General features: G+C 34.3%; 1 long non-coding RNA gene across 1 annotated transcript; it reads left to right on the plus strand.

Annotated features, from left to right (window-relative positions):
- Window positions 1-19,744, plus strand: LOC136027262 (uncharacterized). Its single transcript, XR_010617554.1, has 3 exons — window positions 1-157; window positions 9,610-9,731; window positions 18,370-19,744. It is a non-coding gene; the product is annotated as an uncharacterized LOC136027262 (long non-coding RNA).
- Window positions 19,745-20,067: the final 323 nt, after the last annotated feature.

Genomic DNA, 20,067 nt, shown 5'->3' on the forward strand with positions numbered 1-20,067 from the left:
ATTCGCGTCTCCGCGCCGGTCATCAATTTTGCCAGGACGCTCCATCCTAGTGAATGATGGTTAGTTCTAGTGAACAGTTTGAAAAACTGGATAAATATAAGGAATTGAAACTTTCTTGAAGAATCTAAAGGAAAAGGGATTGAACCCTACTCATAAGGTAGTTTGCTTATTTATGGTAAAAAAAACGGTCCTCATAGACTGAACCCCTTGGTTCCGTTTCGGAATCAGTCCAACGCGTTTTGGCGTTTTCTCGTGCACAAGTAATGGGGTATTAATTACTAATAGGAATACTGTGCAACTCTTGTTTCTAACTAAATTCTTGAATGAAAGATCATTTCTATATTATTATTTATTCCCCCAAAAGGACAAGACAACGAGTAAATACTCTTAAATTAGGTAAATAGCAGCGTCTTATTTTACCGTATCATTTTTAAGTACATTTTTTTATTTTACATGGCTGATTAAAATCTAAATACTTCCGATTTTTAAGTTGTAACGTGAAGTTCATCTTCCTGCTTTGAAAATGTAGAATATGGCAAAGCATGAAATAACGTAACGAGGAACATTAAAACTTAAAAGGAACAGAAATTATTAGGTATATGAGGAGGATTGCTCCCTCCTCAGCACCATGCTTTTTACGCTAAAGTTTAAATTTTGTCCCAATTCCTTAAAAAGGACTCCTGAAACACAAGTGCCCAAAAACTATTGCGTGAAGGGCGAGGTGCTGAGGAGGGGGGTAACCCCCCTCATATACGTAATAATTTCTATTCGGTTGAAGTTTTAATAATGTTCCTTACTTTTAGTTGAAGAAACTTGTATTTTTTTTATTTAATGAAAATTAGAGACAAACTTTTTTCTAAAGGCAATGGAAAAAGTATGTCAATTAAAGTAAAAGTAAATAAAAATGCGAAAAGTAAATAATAAAAAACACACTAATTAATAGCCTACTTACAAAACCTAAGATATAAATTCCCAGCAGTCAGTTCTGTTTAGTAATGCCAAAACGTTGGACGGATATTTTTTAACAATATCGACAGTTTTAAACTTGGTTATCAAGCACCAAAAAATTTAATGCCTTTAGACGCGGCGTTTATAAAAAGTAGTGCATTATCAACGTAGTTTGTTCAAAGCAAAACATTAAAACTAAGATTAAAAAAACTGTAAAAAATTAGATCTTTTTCAAAGAGACAACTAGATAAATACAATCATTCATGGAAAAAAAATGATATTAAAACACAAAAATGTATATGGGGAAAATCTGGCACGTACGCAGAGGGAGGCCTTCGGCCCCCCCCCCGAAATTTAGTGAAATCTTCAGTTTCCCCATGGTTTCTTGGGATTTCTGGCAAAAGTAGGACATTTATTAAGAATCTAGTTACATGTTTGAAGCCTTTTTTGGGGGATTTTACAGCATGCAATTATCCGGTTCAGTCACTGCCCAATTATTAACCCATTTTCTGTCTAACTTTTTATCCTCTTCGAAGTAATTAACAATTGTACTGTTATTTTTTTTTTTGTAAAGAGAGTTTGCTTTCCACAGCAAAATAGAATTATCCTTGATATTAGGGCGTTTATCCCCCCTTTTCAGGATAAAGTACAGCTTTTAATGGATCAATTTCGGAAACTATCATTTTTCATTAAAATCTACGTTTTTGCAATAGAAGAACTATCCCCAACAGCACCCATATTGCACTGTTAACCCTAAAATTTCCCTTTCAGTGGGATATAATAGATTAATAACTGGTTCTAAATCGCCATGCACATAACCTGAGCCTAAAACGTACTTTTGAGGCTTCAGTCTTCTTCCCCCCATCCACTACAATACTACAGATTAAAGTTAATCTGTATTTTCCGATATACGTGCTTTTTGCATTACTAAATAAAAAAAATGCTACTTTATATCTACTGTTTCAAAGGTTTCCCCCCCGAAACTGAACGGAAATTGAACGGACAACTCATTTGAACGGAAATTAAAAGTTATAGTGCCTTTTTAAGTGGCTGAAAAAATTGGAAGGCAACTGGGCCCACCCCTACGCTCATTTTCCCCCAAAGTCATTGGGTCAATATTTTAAGATAGCCATTTTTTTTAGCATAGTAAAAAAAATCTAACAGCTGTGTCTTCGACGACGACTTAATCCCCCAGAGTCCCGGAGGAGGGTTGCAAGTTATGAACATTGCCCATTACTTACATATAGTATTGGTTATTGGAAAGTATGCCAATGTTTTCAGGGGGATGTTTTCTGAGGTTGGGGTGGGAGAGGGGCCGAGGCGGGGGTTAAGTAAGAGGATCTTTCCGTGGAGGATATTACCATGAGAGAAGAGAATTTTCATGAAGCGGGTGCTGGATTTCCCAGCGTTATTTTAAAAATAACAACGAGAAATTAAGAAAAAACAAGTTTTTTCAATATAAATTGAGGAGCAACATTAAAACTTAAAACGAACCGAAATGATTACGTTTATGAGGGGGTTTGTCCCCTCCTCAATACCTCGCTCTTTACGTTAAAGTATTTTCAGTAATTTCAAAAGAGCTATTCATTCTAATTAAACGGCCTTTGTGATTCAGGGGTGATTCTTATAGAATTGGGACAAAATTCAAACTTTAGTGTAAAGAGCGAGGTATTGACGAGGGGGCAAAACCTCTTCTATACGTAATATAAATATACGAATATAGAAGCTCGTTACGTAAGTTAATTTGTAAGTTACGTATATTTATTAGAAATAAAACGTTCTTAAATAAAATAAAAAGTTCTAGTGATCTTTTTAAGTAGCCGAAAAGCTGGAGGGCAACTAGGCCCCCTCCCAAGCCCCCTTTTCTCAAAATCATCCGATGCAATCTTTGATAAAATCATTTAGCCAGAAATTACTCCGTACATGAAAGAGGCTTTTCCTCCTCAACGCCCCGCTCTTTACGCTTAAGTTTTTTACTGTTTTAAAAAGTAAAGTTAAGAGAAAGAGTCAAACTTTAGCGTAAAGAGTGAGTCGTGGAGTAGGAAAAGCCCCTTTCATACACGGAGTAATTTCATACACGGATTATACACTGTTCGTTTTAAGTTTTAACGTCGCCCCTTACTTTCATTTAAAAAACTTGTTTTTTTATTTAATTTACATATAAAAATGGTTATTGGGAAGTGTATGGACGTTTTCAGGCAGATTTTTCTAGTTGGGGGAGGGGAGTTGAGGGGAGGGGTTACGTGATATGATCTTTCCATGGGGAAATTATCATGGGGGAAACGAGATTCCGCGAAGGGGGCGCAGGATTTTCTAGCATAAAAAAAATGAAAAGACCAATATGAAAAAGTTTTTTCAACTGGATGTAACGAGCAGCATTAAAACCTAAAAGGAACAGAAATTATTACGCATATGAGGAGGTTCATCTCCTCCTAAATACCTCGCTCTTTACGCTAAAGTATTTTTTTTGTAATTTCAACTATTTATTCTACAACCTTTGTGATTCAGGGATCATTCCTAAAGAGTTGGGATAAAATTTAAGCTTTAGTGTAAAGAGCGAGGTAGTGACGGGAGGACGAATCCTCTCATACACGTAATAAAAATATACGAATATAGAAGCTCGTTACGTAAGTTAATTCGTAAGTTGCGTATATTTATTACTAATAAAAACGTTCGTAAAAAAAAGTAAAAGTTCCAATTGCCTTATTAAGTAACCGAAAAATTGGAGGGCAAATAAGCCTCCTACCCCACCCCTTTTTTCTCAAAATTGCCCGATTAAAACTATGAGAAGGCCATTTAGCCATAAAAAAATTAATATACAACTTTGGTTTTAATTATCCATGTGCGGAGAGCCAAAATCAAAACATGTATTAATTCAATAACGTTCAGAAATTAAATAAAAAAAACAAGTTTTTTTCAACCAAAAGTAAGGAGCGACATTAAAACTTAAAACGAACAGAAATTACCCCGTATATGAAAGGGGTTTTTCCCTCCTAAACGCCCTGCTCTTTACGCTAATTTTTTTTATTGTTTTAAAAAATAGAGCTGTGAGAAAGGGTCAAACTTTAGCGTAAAGAGCGGGGTGTTTAGAAGGGAACAGCCCCTTTTATACATGGGATAATTTCGGTTCATTTTCAGTTTTAATGTCGCTCCTTACTTTCAGTTGAAAAGAAACTTGTTTTTTTTTTATTTAATTTGATTGTAAGAATCTGTTCGTCTTGGGTTTCATTTATCCATTGGTAGTGATTACTGTTCGTCTTATGTTTGAATTATTATTTGACTTAATATCTGTTCGCCTTTGCTTTAATGTAGCTCTTTACTTTTATTTGAATTTTTTTTAAGTGTTTGTTGTATAATTAACTGGAATCAAATTTGCGATATTTCGCACCATGAAAGCTAAATGTACGTGACACAATTTAGCAAACAGGAAGGACATATGAGCCTTATTGTAGGGACACTCGTCCTGCTACGTGTCTTTGTTAAGAAGGAAAGATTAACGGTATTGACAGTTATCATTAGACTGAAGAGTTTAGTCTGAATGTGAAAGCTAATTCTACTGTTCCTTAAATAAAAAGGTACAGGAGCGTCAACTTTCATTGGCTTTCTTATTTTTTACCTTGCAAACATAGTCAAAAATACAGACAAAACGTATATTATACAGAATTTTTGTGTTAATATGAAATAGAAATAAGGCAATAGTTATCCGATGCATTAATGTTCGAAAACGAATTAGCTTAAACTTGAAATGACTGCCTCCAAATGTCTGAGCAGATTTAGAATAAGCATAAAAATAAACAGAGATTATATGATGTATACATTGTTTCCGAAATTTCCTCTTCTTTAAATTTCAGCCAATTTTGGCATGAATCACTCCTTAATTACCGTTCATTACTACAAACTTCGACGAAACAAAAACAAGAAAACTTAAAAACATAATTCTTATCTCCAACCGCAGTGAAAGATAAAAAACAAAACAAAAGAATTTTCTGCTAGTAAAAGAAATTAACATTTATGAGGACTAAAAATGAAAGCTGGGGGTGGGGTCAATACTTATATTAAAATCAGTAAAGGACCAGTTGTTATGTTATAAGTGACCTATGCTTTCTTTCTCAGTCTTAAAATAATAACAAATATTTTTGGGACAGCAGAGGAAGAATTCTACTTTCAAACGCATTTGGAAATTAAGATATATTTTTCTTATTTTTTCACAAATATATTTTAAAATTTCTTATTATTTTTAGTATTCTGTAATCAGATTACGTCTTTCACTAGTATACAAATTTCTACTTGCATTTTATTCAATATCTTTCAATGCATTTGACTATTTAGCCTAACACTGACTATTCTTGCCGCTAGATTTTGTTTATATTGGACCACACCTGTCTCTCTTCCTGAGCCATCACAGCCAACGCAGTATCATTTACAATACGCTACTTTCGCTATGTTAATTATATATTCAATATAATTGATTAATGTTTACCAATCAATATTGATTACTATATTTTATATACAATCAATGCATACACACAAATTCCAGTTCAACTGGACCACACGAGATGATTGAGATACTGATGAAAATATTTGTATAAGATTTAATATGAGGTAAAATCATACGAAGCTAAGTAAAAGCATTTAAGGCTACAATACACGACAATTCAGGTTGTAACGGTAGCTAGCGTCTAGTTCCCGAAGCCGCGCCGAAAACTGGCGATGCGCCACCGAAAATCTTATAGCACGCCGCCGCCAAAAAGGTTTCAGCCCGCCGCCACCACCACCGATACAGTCGGTGGTGGCGCACCGCCGGAAATTTTAATTATTTTCTGAGATTATTGAGAGGCAAATATGATACAAAATCTACTATATAACCTCTACTATAAAATCTACCTCTTCTCAGTTCCAAATCTCTAAAGCTATTATGTAAATTGCAAAAATTTTTATGTTGTCTCACCAAACTATAATTTTTTAATTGAAACTTGAGAAATGGCTAAGAATTTTAAAAGAAGTTCTATTTTTTTTAAGGTTAAATCTACTTATAACATAAAAAGAGAACAAGATAGAATAAACACTAGTAGGCTAACAGTTTTCAACACTGCCATTTATATAATGCCTGTAGCAAAACTTGAAAAATGAAAATTTGCAATTGTTACAAGTGATTATTCTATCGATCCACCTGAACTATAATGCGGCTAAAAGATACACAACAGCGAGAACAAGGAAATATTCGGTTAAAAGATAAGCGACAGTAAGAATTAGAAGCAATCAAACAGTTCGTGGTAACGAACTGTAGTAAGGAGCGACCCGGCTCAATAGTAAACGAAACTCTAAAAAACAAAATTTTGATACTAAAATATACATCAAAAGAATCAAATTTTCATGCTGATTTTAAATATATAAGTTTCATCAAATTTAGTCTTTGTCATCAAAAGTTACGAACCTGAAAAATTTGCCTTATTTTAGAAAATAGGGGAAAACACCCCCTAAAAGTCACAGAATCTTAACGAAAATCACACCATCGCATTCGGCGAATCAGAGAACCCCATAGCAAAATTTTCAAGCTCCTATCTACAAAAATGTGGAATTTCGTATTTTTCGACAGAGGACGAATCACGGGTGCGTATTTATTTGTTTGTTTGTTGTTTTTTTTTTTTTCCCCAGGGGTCATCGTATCGAGCAAGTGGTCCTAGAATGTCGCAAGAGGGCTCATTAAAACGGAAATGAAAAGTTCTAGTGCCCTTTTTAAGTGACCAAAAACATTGGAGGGCACCTAGGCCCCCTCCCACGCTCAGTTTTCTCCAAAATCAACAGATCAAAATTTTGAGATAGCCATTTTGTTCCGCATAGTCAAAAACCATAATAACTACGTCTTTGGGAATGACTTACTCCCCCACAGTCCCTGGGGGGAGGGGCTGCAAGTTATAAACTTCGACCAGTGTTTACATATAATAATGGTTATTGGGAAGTGTACAGTCGTTTTCAGGGGATTTTTTTTTATTTTGGGGGTGGGGTTGAGGGGAGGGGGCTATGTTGGAGGATCTTTCCTTGGAGAAATATGTCATGGAGGAACAGAAATTCAATGAAAAGGGCGCAGAATTTTCTAAAATTACTATAAAAAAAACAATGAAAAAATAAACATGGAAAAGTTTGTTCAATTGAAAGTAAAGAGTAGCACTGAAACTTAAAACGAACAGAGATTATTACACATATGAGGGGTTCTAAAAATACTTTAGCATAAAGAGCGAGGTATTTAGGAGGAGATAAATACCTCGCTTTTTATGCTATAGTATTTTTAGTAATTTCAACTATTTATTCTACGGCCTTTCTGATTCAGGGGTCATTCTTAAAGAATTGGGACAAAACTTACGATTTAATGTTAATAACGAGGTGTTAACGAGGGTACAAACCCCCTCATATGCATAATAAAAATTAAAGAATATAAAAGTTTGTTACGTAAGTTAATTCTTAAGTTACGTATATTTTTTATTAATAAAAAAAATTCGTTGAAAATTAAAATTTATAGTTGCCTTTTTATGTAACCGAAAAATTGCATGGCAACTAGGCCTCCTTCCCCATCCCTTATTTCTCAAAATCGTCTGATCAAAACTAAGGAGAAAGCCATTTAGCCAAAAAAGGAATTAATATACAAATTTCATTTTAATAATTTATGTGTGGAGAGCCAAAATCAAACATACATTAATTCAAAAACGTTCAGAAATTACATAAAAAAAACTAGTTTTTTTAACTGAAAGTAAGGAGCGACATTAAAACTTAAAACGAACAGAAATTACTCAGTATATGAAATGGGTTGTCCCCTCCGGAATCCCTCGCTCTTTACGCTAAAGTTTGACTCTTTGCCACAATTCTGCTTTTTAAAACAATTAAAAGCCTTAGCGTAAAGAGCGAGGGATTGCGGAGGGGACAACCCATTTCATATACGGAGTAATTTCTGTTCGTTTTAAGTTTTAATGTCGCTCCTTACTTTCAGTTAAAAAACTAGTTTTTTTTATGTAATCATGAGAAAGGAATTATGAGAACGTATCAAAAATGGAGTGAAAAACAGAAAGTTGTGCAGTTAGAACATAAGTGAGAGCTAAAATCAGACCCAGTCAAAAATGAGAGATGAGAGATTAATTCTTGAGATCAAAAATGAAAAATATGATATAAGAACAACGCCATCATAATCTTTGACGCCATCAAAATGTGACTCAAAATCTAATGAAAATCTACAAAGATGCCATAAGCAACGCAACTCTTTCCTACAAGCCATTGCAACCCTTCAATGTTCTATTTGTTCCCTTGGGAGCCCTCTATTTTCCCTAGGAAGGAACAGCAAACAATTCTCACTCATTTGTAGGTTGTTGTAGGTTGTTCACAACTTGGTTGTATCTAACCTATGGTGACGCCAAGACATCAAGAAGAGGCTCATATTGCGTGCTGTTACAAGATAAGTGACGATGAGAATCGATATCGACAAGTCGGTCAAGTAAAAATGACAGGATCTGGTCTCAAAATTGGCTATATACTCGATTTTCTTCTTAAAACTGGCAAATTGACATTTTTGGACGCAAAAGATTCCCAATAGGTCACAAATTCAAGATAGAAATTACATCTTTTTCAGGGTGGCTCTATCGAACCTATCACCACATCATGACACCAATAACAGACTCAAATTATCTGTGGTTAGAAGACAAGCGACAATAAGAATCATATATTGAAGCCTGCGTGCGCGGAGTGCCGGGGCCAAGTGCAGCGGCGAAGCCACCACCCTCCCGGTACTTTTCTATATGGGCAATTAACTTTTTTTCTAAAGGTTGGCATATAAAACGGATAAACGGAACAATAATGCCCATTTTCAAGGTTAAAACTGACTGGAGGGTAAAAACCTCTTCCCATGCCCAGTTTCTCTCCGGAAACTCCTATAGCCCCCTTCGTCGAATAAAAATTTCATTTTGCAATATCACTTGGAATGATACAGATGTTCAAAAACTGAGGGACATGATTCACACTACCCCAAGGGTAAGGAGCACAACATTACACCTCCTATCCGTTCTTCCTTCAAGATATTTTTAGGGAGGTAGGTATGCTCCATTTTGATAAAACTAATGGATTTAAGCCTGTTTGACTGGTTGCATAAATTCTGGCCTCCCTCCCACAGGCTTCCCTTTCAAAAGGACGTGGAGATATGTGAAGCTACGCATATCTACACGTAAGGCATACATTTGCGGTGAAATTTTAACAGTCAAAAAATCCATAGAAATCAAATCGGAAAACTCTGCAGAAAATTAAAAAGACAGGAGCCATTCCGTTCTAAGATTTTTAAATTAGAAAAAAAAGTTTTGAAATTATATATCCTATTTTTTCTAATCTACTTACCCCTGGCCACCAGGGAAAAAAAATCTAAGAAAATAGTTATGTTGCTCCGTAAATAATTTGTAGGCATGTACAAAACTAAAAACATGTAAGGACACTTTCGGACGAAATTGCTGGCAACCGTGATTCTCACACATGTTTTCATCAGTCCAGCACAATCAAAATGATCGTAAAAATATTACATTTAACAGGAGCTTTAAACAAAACCGCTGGTTAAGTCCAACCATGTTGAGAGAACAAAATTTAAACTTATACTTTTTTTCTTCTATTTTGTAACGTTTATTTTTCTTTCAGCTCAATAGAAGTAATGCCAAATTGGTAGCAGGTGTTCAAACCAAAATTATTGCATTTTTTTAAAGAATATGCATTTTTACTGAGTCTTTCGCAGTGAAAAATTATTTCAGCTCTGAGTTAAGGTACGTGATGTTTCTGCTAAAAGTGTATTCAAATCTGATTAGTTTTATGAAAAGCTCTTACTTTCACTTTATGCATTCTTAGTTGTGCTTTGTATATCCTTGAAATCAATTAGCCTTATCTAGAAAATTGAAATAATCTTGGTCGTAGGTGGGAGGGAAAATCACACAGCGACTCCTTAAAAAAAAAAAAAACAAAAAAAAAACAGATGTATAGAACGCAAACAAAAAAGTTAATGACTGTTGAAAAGCAGTTTGAAGGGTCTAGTTTAAGGACCAGATCATTTGTGTAGGACTTTTTTTGCGGTAAAAGGGGGAGGAGCTAAAAGTAAGAAAAAGTGTATAAGTTATTTGAAAGGATTGAAAAAAAAAATTAGGTTTTGAAAATAACTATGATAGTTCATTCACATCCAATCAGACACGCCAAAAGGCTACACCTACGTACATGTCTTGTAAAGCTAATGTCAAGTAACCAGTGGTAATTTCGGTACTTTATACCTTTCTCTTTATGGAGTGTGAGCCTTAGAATCATTGGCAGATATGATACAATAGTATTATTCTAGCTAAGTGGTTGGCGCGCTGGTTTGAGAAATCTTTGTCTAAGAGGAATGGGTTCGATCCCTGACATAGTCACTTATTTGGTTTGGGACAGGGGTCAGTAGCGTGACTCTGTAAGCTCAGCCAAAGTTGACCCAGCTTTAAATGGGTACCTGGATAAATCTGGGGAACGTAAGCCGGAAGTGTGTGCAAAAGCACAGGATGGCTGGCCCCTAGCCCCCCATTGCACTTCCTGACTGAAGGGCCATGAAGCAAAGATCAGCACCGCCAGTTTGGACCTTAAGAGCCTAGTGCCGTCATGCTTACTTTTACTTACTACACTATTATTGGGAGGGTCTAAATATTAGTACTGGGTGTACTAATTTCATGATACATAAGATGGTCTAGCGCCCTAAACACTATTGAGAAAAACAGTGAAATCGAGAAGAAATCTAGTGTAAAAAAACAACTAAAAACAAGTTTTTATTATAAAAGCGAAGAGCAAGGTATTTCTTGTTTTTTTTTTCAAACTGCAAGATAAAATTTATTGATTTCATTGATGGTTAAAGACTATTTAATCCTAGTTAAAGCCTTATAAATTAGATTTTTTTTTCTACAGGTTGCTTAAGGATTTCCCTGCTCATAATTCTGTTTAGTTGCATCGAATTTGTGTTTTCGGTAAAGTGCTAGTTTATCAGATTTCCAAGAATTATGGAAAGCATCACAAATCAGTTTATTTGAGCCAGTTCTGCAGATGTGTGTCGCACAAACGGCCTAAACATAATTTTTCCTCTATTAATTACCTGTGAATTTTACCTGTGAATTAATAGTTGCACAGGTAATCTTATTAAATATTGCAGGAAGATTAAGGGTCCATTCCCCACCCCCTAATTTAGACCTATATAACCATATGACACTTTAACGGCTTAAATATGTCTTTAGTCTTATCATAGTGACACAGCAAAGGTTTAAAGCTTGGCGCGTTCATAAGATGAATATTTATTACTTTTAATAAGAAGGGCTATTATTTAACTTTCGAAAAAGTAAAAAATTTGACACTTTACAAAAACATATTCATACTTTAAGCTGTTAAAAGTAAGATCAAAAATTAATTGCTAACATCAATTGAAAATTAAAACTTGGTCGTTATACAGTCATTAACAAGCTTATTAGAGGAACCAATTTTATGTTTTGGAGGAAGTCCAAAATTTATACATGCTTAATCAGCTGTTCGATCTTTATTAGTATATTTCTATAATTTTAGAAAAAAAGCCCATTACTGGAGCATTACACTGTTCAGGCTCTTAACCTGTTGTGCCACTTGTGCCTTGTTCACCATTACCACGGGACAGTACTATTATCGTGGTTGCCGCACATTCAGAAATTTTGAGGGGAATGTTGACCTAAATCTAAAGAAAACATGTGCATTCAGGTTGTCAAAAGGGCTCATCTCTAATATCTTAGGAATCTCTAAAGGTATTAAGCTGAAACTTTCAGAGCATGTTCACGGGGATATTAAGCTGAATCAAAATACACTATATAAATCCATATGGTAAAAAAGACGGATCTAGAATTCCTCAGGAACCGCTAAGGGTATTAGGTAGGTCAAGGCTTTCAGGCTATACTGAAGGGGATGTTTAAATAAATCAAAAGACGACATGCATTCTTAGTTGTCAGAACTGTTTATCTCCAATGTCTCAGGAAGGGCCAAGAGAATAAATTTGAGGCTTTTAGAGCATATTGAGGAGGAGGGTCGATTATCATTTGTCTTATACTCAGGGATGTAACATGATGATGATCTGATAGGCTTCAACCCTGTGGAAGCCAAAAGATTATGTAGATTTTCGATCCATTTATTTGAAATAGTATTCCGCGTATCCATCCATCCAAAGTACTATAGTAAACTATTATCAAGATTTGTTGAAATTTTTTGTCCGATATCTAAATACAAAGCCAAAATTTTGATTTTTAAGGAGAAAAACCGAAAAATCGTTGATAAGTATTCTCTTTATTCACCAATAAAGCTATTTGAAATGAAAACAAACATAATTGATATAAAATAACTCTTTTTACCGACTAAATTTTTCAAAGAAAAGTAAAGAGGTACATTAAACGAAAAACGAGCCGAAATAAAGTCAAATAGAAATTCAAGCGTAAAAGAAACAGAAATTACTATCAATGAAGAAATGAAACCAAAAATGAAGGGAGATTTCAATAAATAATTAAGGTCAAACTCATAACGAAGACAAAGTTCTGCAAACACGAGTAGGGCTAACGGCTCCTCTTATTCTTCAGGTGTCCGAAATAAAAAAAAACAAAAAAACAGAAAAACATTTCAATCGAATAATACCCGCAAAACTGTATAAATCAACAGCATTACCACATTTTCTATACACAGCAAACGCAAAATCAGTTCAACATGTTTAAAATATCAAAATATTTGCTTCATTTATCCCTTGGGCACAAATTTCAATATTAATCTGAAGTACAAAATAACTGACCCAGTAATAGCTCTATTAAAACGTATTTTGAAACGTAACCGCAAAATCAATTTTCATCCATAGTATCCCCATCTTATACAATTAGATAAAAAAAATAGTTTTGTTTTTTACTGAAAGCAAGGAGCAACATTATAACTCAAAATGAACAGAAATTATTCCGTATATCAAGGGCTGTCCCCTCCTCAACACCTTGCTCTTTACGCTAAAGCTGTTAGCAGTATTAAAAAAGCTTCCTGTTCTAATTAAATGGCCCCTGTGTTTTAGCAACCGTTCTTAAAAAAATGGGACAAACAGTCAAACTTTAGCGTAAAGAGCAAGGTCCTTTACTCTGATTAAATAAAAAAACAAGTTTTTTAACTGCAAGCAAGGAGCGACATTAAAACTTAAAACGAATAGAAATTACTCCGTATGTTAAAGAGGTTGTCCCCTCCGCAACGCCTCACTCTTTATGCTAAAGTTTGAGTCTGTCACAACTCTACTTTTTAAAACAATCAAATACTTTAGCGTAAAGAGCGAGGCGTTGCGGAAGGGACAACCTCTTTCGTATAAGAGGTAATTTTTGTTCGTTTTAAGTTTTAATGTCGCTCCTTACTTGCAGTTAAAAAAAACTTTTTTTTAACTTAATTTCTCAACGTTTTTGAATTAATGCATGCTTTGATTTTGGTTCACAGCGCATTAGTAAAATTAGAACAATTAATACGAAATTTGCATATTATTTTTTTTTTTTGCTAAATGGCTTTCTCATAGTTTTGATAGGATGATTTTGAGAAGAAAAAGGGTGGGTGAGGAGGCCTAGCTGCCTAACAAACTTCTATATTTGTATATTCTTATTACGTATATGAGGGGATTTGCCCCCTCGTCAATACCTCGGTATTTACACAAAAGCTTGAATTTTATCCCAAATCTTTGAGAATGAACCCTGAATCACAAAGGCCGTAGAATAAATAGTTGAAAATTATTAAAAATACTTTAGCGTAAAGAGCAAGGTATTGTGGAGGAGACGAACCCCCTCATGTACAAAATATTTTATGTTCGTTTTAAGTTTTAATGCTACTTATTACTTCCAGGTGAAAAAAGTATTTATTTTCTCATTGTTTTTATTTAAATAATGCTAGAAATCCTGCGCCCCCTTCATGGAAATTCTCTAAACTCACGATAAATTCCTCCATGGAAAGATCCTCCAACGTAACCCGCTTTCCTGACCCACTCCCACCCTAACACGAAAAAGTCCCTCTGAAAACGTCTGTAAACTTCACAATAACCATTACTATATGTATTAAATAAAAAAACTAGTTTTTTTAACTGAAAGTAAGGAGCGACATTAAAACTTAAAACGAACCGGAATAAATTCTTATATGAAAGGGGTTTATCCTCCTCAGCACCCCGTTCTTTACGCTAAAGTTTAACTTGTTCTCTTAACTCTACTTTTTAAAATAGTAAAAAAAACTTTAGCGTAAAGAGAGGGGCGTTGAGGAGGAAAAGCCCCTTTCATATACGGAGTAATTTCTTTCGTCTTAAGTTTTAATGTCTCTCCTTACTTTCAGTTTAAAAAAAACTCGTTTTTATTTAATATCTGAAAGTTTTTGAACTAATGCATGTTTTGATTTTGGCTCTCCGCAAATAAATAATTAAAACGAAATTTGCATATTAGTTTTTTTTGGCTAAATGACTTTCTCATAGTTTTAATCGGAAGATTTTGAGAAAAAAAGGAGCGGGGTAAGATGCCTAGTTGCCCTCCAATTTTTTGATTACTTAAAAAGAAAACTAGAACTTTTAATTTTTACGAACGTTTTCATTAGTAAAAAATATACATAACTTATGAATTAACTTACGTAACGAACTTCTATATTCGTATGTTTTATTACGTATATGAGGGGGTTCAACACCTCGTCAATACCTCGCTCTTTACACTAAAGCTTAAATTTTGTCCCAATTCCTTAAGAATGACCGAGGAATCACAAAGGCCGTAGAATAAATAGTTGACCTTACTAAAAAATTTTTAGCGTAAAGAGCGAGGTATTACGAGGAATTGAACCCATCATATGCGTAATAATTTCTGTTCGTTTTAAATTTTATTGCTGCTCCTTACTTTCAGTTGAAGAAACTTTTCATATTTATTTTTTCATTGTTTTTTAAATAATGCTAGAAAATCCTGCGCCCCCTTCATTGAAATTATCTTCCCCCATGACAAATTCATCCATGTAAAGATCCTCCCACATAACCCCCCTAACTTCTCCCCCCTAAACTCGAAAAATCCCTATGAAAACGTCTGTACACTTCCCAATAACCATTACTATATGTAAATCCTGGTCAAAGTTTGTAACTTGCAGCCTCTCCCACGGGGACTCTGGGGGAGTAAGTCGTACCCAAAGACATAGTTTTTAGGTTTTTCGACTATGGTGAATAAAATGGCTATCTCAGAATTTTGATCCGGTTACTTTGGAAAAATAATTAGCGTGGGACGGGGGCCTAGGTGCCCTCCAAGATTTTGGTCACTTAAAAAAGGCACTAGAAATTTTCATTTCCGTTAGAATGAGCCCTTTGCAGCATTCTAGGGCCACTGGGTTGATACGATCACCCCTGGAAAAAAAAACTAATAAACACGCACCCGTGATCGGTCTTCTGGCAAAAAATACAAAGTTCCGCATTTTTGTAGATAGGAGCTTGAAACCTCTACAGCAGGGTTCTCTGATACGCTGAATGCGATGGTGTGATTTTCGTAAAATTTAATTAAACTTATATATTTAAATATCAGCATAAAAATCTGATTCTTTTGATGTATCTATTAGTATCAAAATTCCGGCTTTTAGAGTTTCATTTACTATTGAACCGGATCGCTCCTTACTACAGTTCGTTACCACGAACTGTTTGAAAATGTGGAATTTCGCATTTTTTTTTGCCAGAAGATTGATCACTGATGCGTGTATATTTTTTTTTTTTTTCTTTTTCCCAGGAGTGATCCTATCGACCCAGTGGTCCTAGAATATTGCGAGAGAGCTCATTATGACGGAAATTAAGAGTTCTGGTGCCCTTTCTAAGTGACCAAATAATCGGAGGACAGCTAGGCCCCCTCCCTCGCCCTTTTTTCACCAAAGTCACCGGATCGGAATTTTGGGATAGCCATTCTGTTCAACTTAGTCAAAACCCTAATAACTATGTCTTTGGGGACGACTTAATCCACATCAGTCTACGGGGGAGGGGCTGCAAGTCACAAAATTTGACTATTGTTTCAAACTGTTTGTGGTAACGAACTGTAGTAAGGAGCGACCCGGCTCAATAGTTACCGAACCTCTAAAAAGTGGAATTTTGATGCCAATAGTTACATCGAAAGAATCGCATTTAATGGTGATTTTACTTACTCATCAAAATTACGAACCTGAGAAAATTTGCCTTATTTTAGAAAATAGCAGAAATTGTAGGGAATTTTGGAAATGAAGAATGCAGAAAATTTTAGAAATGTAGGGAAACACCCCCTAAAAGTCATACAATCTTAACAAAAACTAGATCTACGTTGCATGGGCAACGTGAGGTGTTGCGGCAACCTTTGCTCGGCTTCGCCGAGTAAAGTGTAAAAAAAAAACTAGTTTTCTTTTATTTAATTGTAGATAGAAGCTTGATGCATCTGATACGCTGAATCTGATGGTGCGATTTTTGTTAAGATTCTATGACGTTTAGGGGGGATTCCCCTATTTTCTAAAATAAGGCAAATTTTCTCAGGCTCGTAACTTTTGATGGGTAAGACTTATCTTGATGGAAGTTGTAATTTAAAATCAGCATTAAAATGTGATTCTTTTTATGTAACTATTGGTATCAAGATTCCGTTTCTTAGAGTTTCGGTTACTATTGAGCCGGGTCGCTCCTTACTACAGTTCGTTACCACGAACTATTTGAAATACTTCCTTGGTGGAAAGAGTCTTTTTAATTAGTATCGTATAGCCCTGACCCACGGTGGGGGGGGGTGTAGCATGATGATCTGTATTACCTGGCTAACGAAATTTTCTCAAACTAAAGTATGCAAATTAAATGATTGCCGATACAAACTTTTTGTGAATAAACTTTTATAATAAAGTATTTAGACCATCGTATTTCTAAAACTTGTTTGAAATTCTTTTTCTACTTCTAAAATAACAAATTTATTATTTTATTGCTGTTATAAAATGAGTAAATAACTTTGGAAAAATTCAAAATTCACTTTGCCTTGTTGATTAATTCTTATCTTTTTCCTACTGAGTTGACAAAAAGGCTGTTTAGCGTGTGACGATTTGTTTCTCGTATAGCAACGTGAACTATCGTTGCTATGGTGATTTTTGTGATCAAACTTCCATTTCACTGGACACAATTAATATTTGAATCATCATTCTGAAAAAAATGTTTTTCCCTCAATATTCATTCAAGAAAGTTAGTCCTATATTATGAAGAAAATAAAGAAAAGAAAATGTGCACTAAAGCCCATTTTTGTGCAGTAACAAATAACATTTCTGAACAAGATTGTTCCTCAATTTTAAACACTAACTCCAGTATCAAGGCCCCATGGAGTGTTGCAGCAATTTTGGCCCATGATTCACAGATGCAGAGCAACACATGCAACTATTTCACTATATTAAATTACATTAGTGCAAATTTATTTGTATGCTCGTGTATCTTAGTTGCAGTATCGCTTTATAGATACTTTCGTATCATGTTTGTAGATATTAAATATAAAAAAAAAGTTTTTTTAACTGAAAGTAAGGAGTGACAATAAAGTTTAAAACGAACAGAAATTACTCCGTATATGAAAGGGGCTATTCCCTCCTCAACGCCCCGCTCTTTATGCTGAAGTTTGACTCTTTCTCTCAAATGTTCTTTTTAGAACAGTAAAAAAAAATTAGCTTAAAGAGCGGGGCGTTGAGGAGGGAACAACCCCTTTCATATACAGAGTAATTTCTGATCTTTTAAAGTTATGTAGTCGCTCCTTACTTTCAGTTAATAAAACTTGTTTTTTTATTTAATTTCTGAACGTTTTTCAATTAATGCATGTTTTGAATTTGGCTAAAAAATTCCATTTTTTAGAGTTTCGTTTACTATTGAGCCGGCTCGCTCCTTACTACAGTTCGTTACCACGAACTGTTTGATGATAATAGTTGCCATGTTGATATTGTTTACTATATAAAGATAAGTTGTTTAGAAAGTATTTTAAGAAAAACCTGACACAGGACTCGTTTGAGTTCAATTGTTTTTGAACTCAAAAAAAATTGTGAAAATTCAAAGCTGAAATGCACTCACGAGGCACGATTATAAGTCACACTTTTCCATGTAATAGCCTTCAAATAGCAAAGATTGTTGTATTTTTAACTTAAATACAAAAGTACGATAATTCATAATAAAAGTACGATTTAATTCATCAATTGTTACGATATCTTATTCCAGGGTTTGTCGTGATTTACTAAAGCTACATCACGTAAACTATTTTATGCTAATACTTTTCTTCTAAATTCTATCTCCTTCATGCATTATCAAATCTTACTTAAAACTCCAAAATGTTGAACCCTTCATCTTATATCATAGCTTTATTCATATTTGACTCATCTCTGGCAAAAGTCTCATAATTTTACACTATTTTGCAGGATGACCACCTACAACAACTCAGCTCCAGCAATACACATTTCTTACAATCAGCACCAGCCCTGGCAATATTACAACCCACGAATAGCATTTAATCACGCAGTACAAAATGGCTACGACCAGCAAACATCATTAAACCAATTCAGTCAACTCACCCAACGTCGCTACTATGCTCAAGAGTGCTGGGACAGACAAATAGTATATTCAAAATGTTGTAATAATCCCTTCTGTAACTGTACTGACCCAAGCTTTTCGAGGCAAATAGGGAAGAGTGAATCACAAAGTCGTGTGATGGAGCCAAATCCGTATTGTGATGATTTTTGCCGAAATCAATGCAAAGACCAGTGTTTCGTGCATTCAGATACAATTAAATTATTGAAGATACTACTTGCCAAAAATGAGGAGCGAAGTGCAATGCTCATCCAAAATCATGCTGCTGAATGAATCTTTAAAAATTAGTTATACCAAATATATATACTGCGCGATATAGAGCTATCGAATGATTGGTTCTTCCATTTCAATTATTTCTTCAAGGGCGTTAAGGCATTTCGTTGTCCTTATCTTAAACCTTAGTTATATTAAATAAACCTCCAATCTTCGAGACAAAAATTTCAAGAAAATAGAGATATAACCTCATTGGTGAATAAAATTTGTAGGGCATAATCTTTTACTAACTGTTTGTCAAGTTAAATATTTACTATAGTCCTATTTATTAGTGATGAATCCGACCAATTCACATTTTGGTGGATAGTTTATTTTTAAATCGCTTGGCCGATACAACAAAATGGTACACAACCTATTTTCGAGTCTTATTCGAGAAATATTTTCTGCTTGGAAACATTTGTTAAGGCTAATTTAGAAGAAAAAAAGACTAAAATATATTTGTGCCAAAAAATTTTCAAAAGGAAAAAAAATAATTAAAAATATGCTTGGTTTAATCCTCCACTCTATTCTTTTTCTAAGATTTGAAGACGTAGCAAAAGTCTTTTATTTCAAAGGCCTAGTTTGGAAAATATCTTCTTAAGACAAAATAAACTTAATTAAGTTATTTTTCTGTGACTCATTTTTATCCAATTCTAACTAAAAAAGATCGACAGAAAGGAAGGTATTAGCAATTTAATGCATATTGAGGCATCTTCATTGAAATGGAAGCACTGTCACCAGATAGCCAAGCATAGGAAACTGAATATGTAAAATAGAATTTTTTTTTGTCTTAATGATTTCTCAATATTTTTGATACATTTTTAAACGTTACAAAATGAAAAATTTTATTTCTTCTTGTTTAAATTATTCGTGACTTTTATTTAATGGTGATATGTATTTCGACTAAGAGTTGTAAGGTACGAAGACAATCATTAAAGGTTGATGTTTAGTTTATTTTTTTAGCTCTATAACTTTAGATTAATCTAAAAGAGATGTGCCAAAGACGCTTTGAAAGTTGGATGTTGTTTATGAGCATACCTTCAGTTATGCCTGGGAATAAATCCAATATTTTGTGCTAGAGATTTTACGGCTCGAGAACTAAGTTTTGTCCTCCCTCAACAATCCTCGTACTACAGAAAACCATATAAAAATGGAAAGAAACTCTAGAAAGGAGCAAATTCTGGGGATGGTCATTTTGATTTACTTGTATGATATGATTTAAAGGTGGACATACAACTGATAGATGATAAGTCTGCATTTTTTTTTTTTTTTTTTTT

Source organism: Artemia franciscana, chromosome 5 (genome assembly GCF_032884065.1).
Source record: "Artemia franciscana chromosome 5, ASM3288406v1, whole genome shotgun sequence".
NCBI lineage: Eukaryota > Metazoa > Arthropoda > Branchiopoda > Anostraca > Artemiidae > Artemia > Artemia franciscana.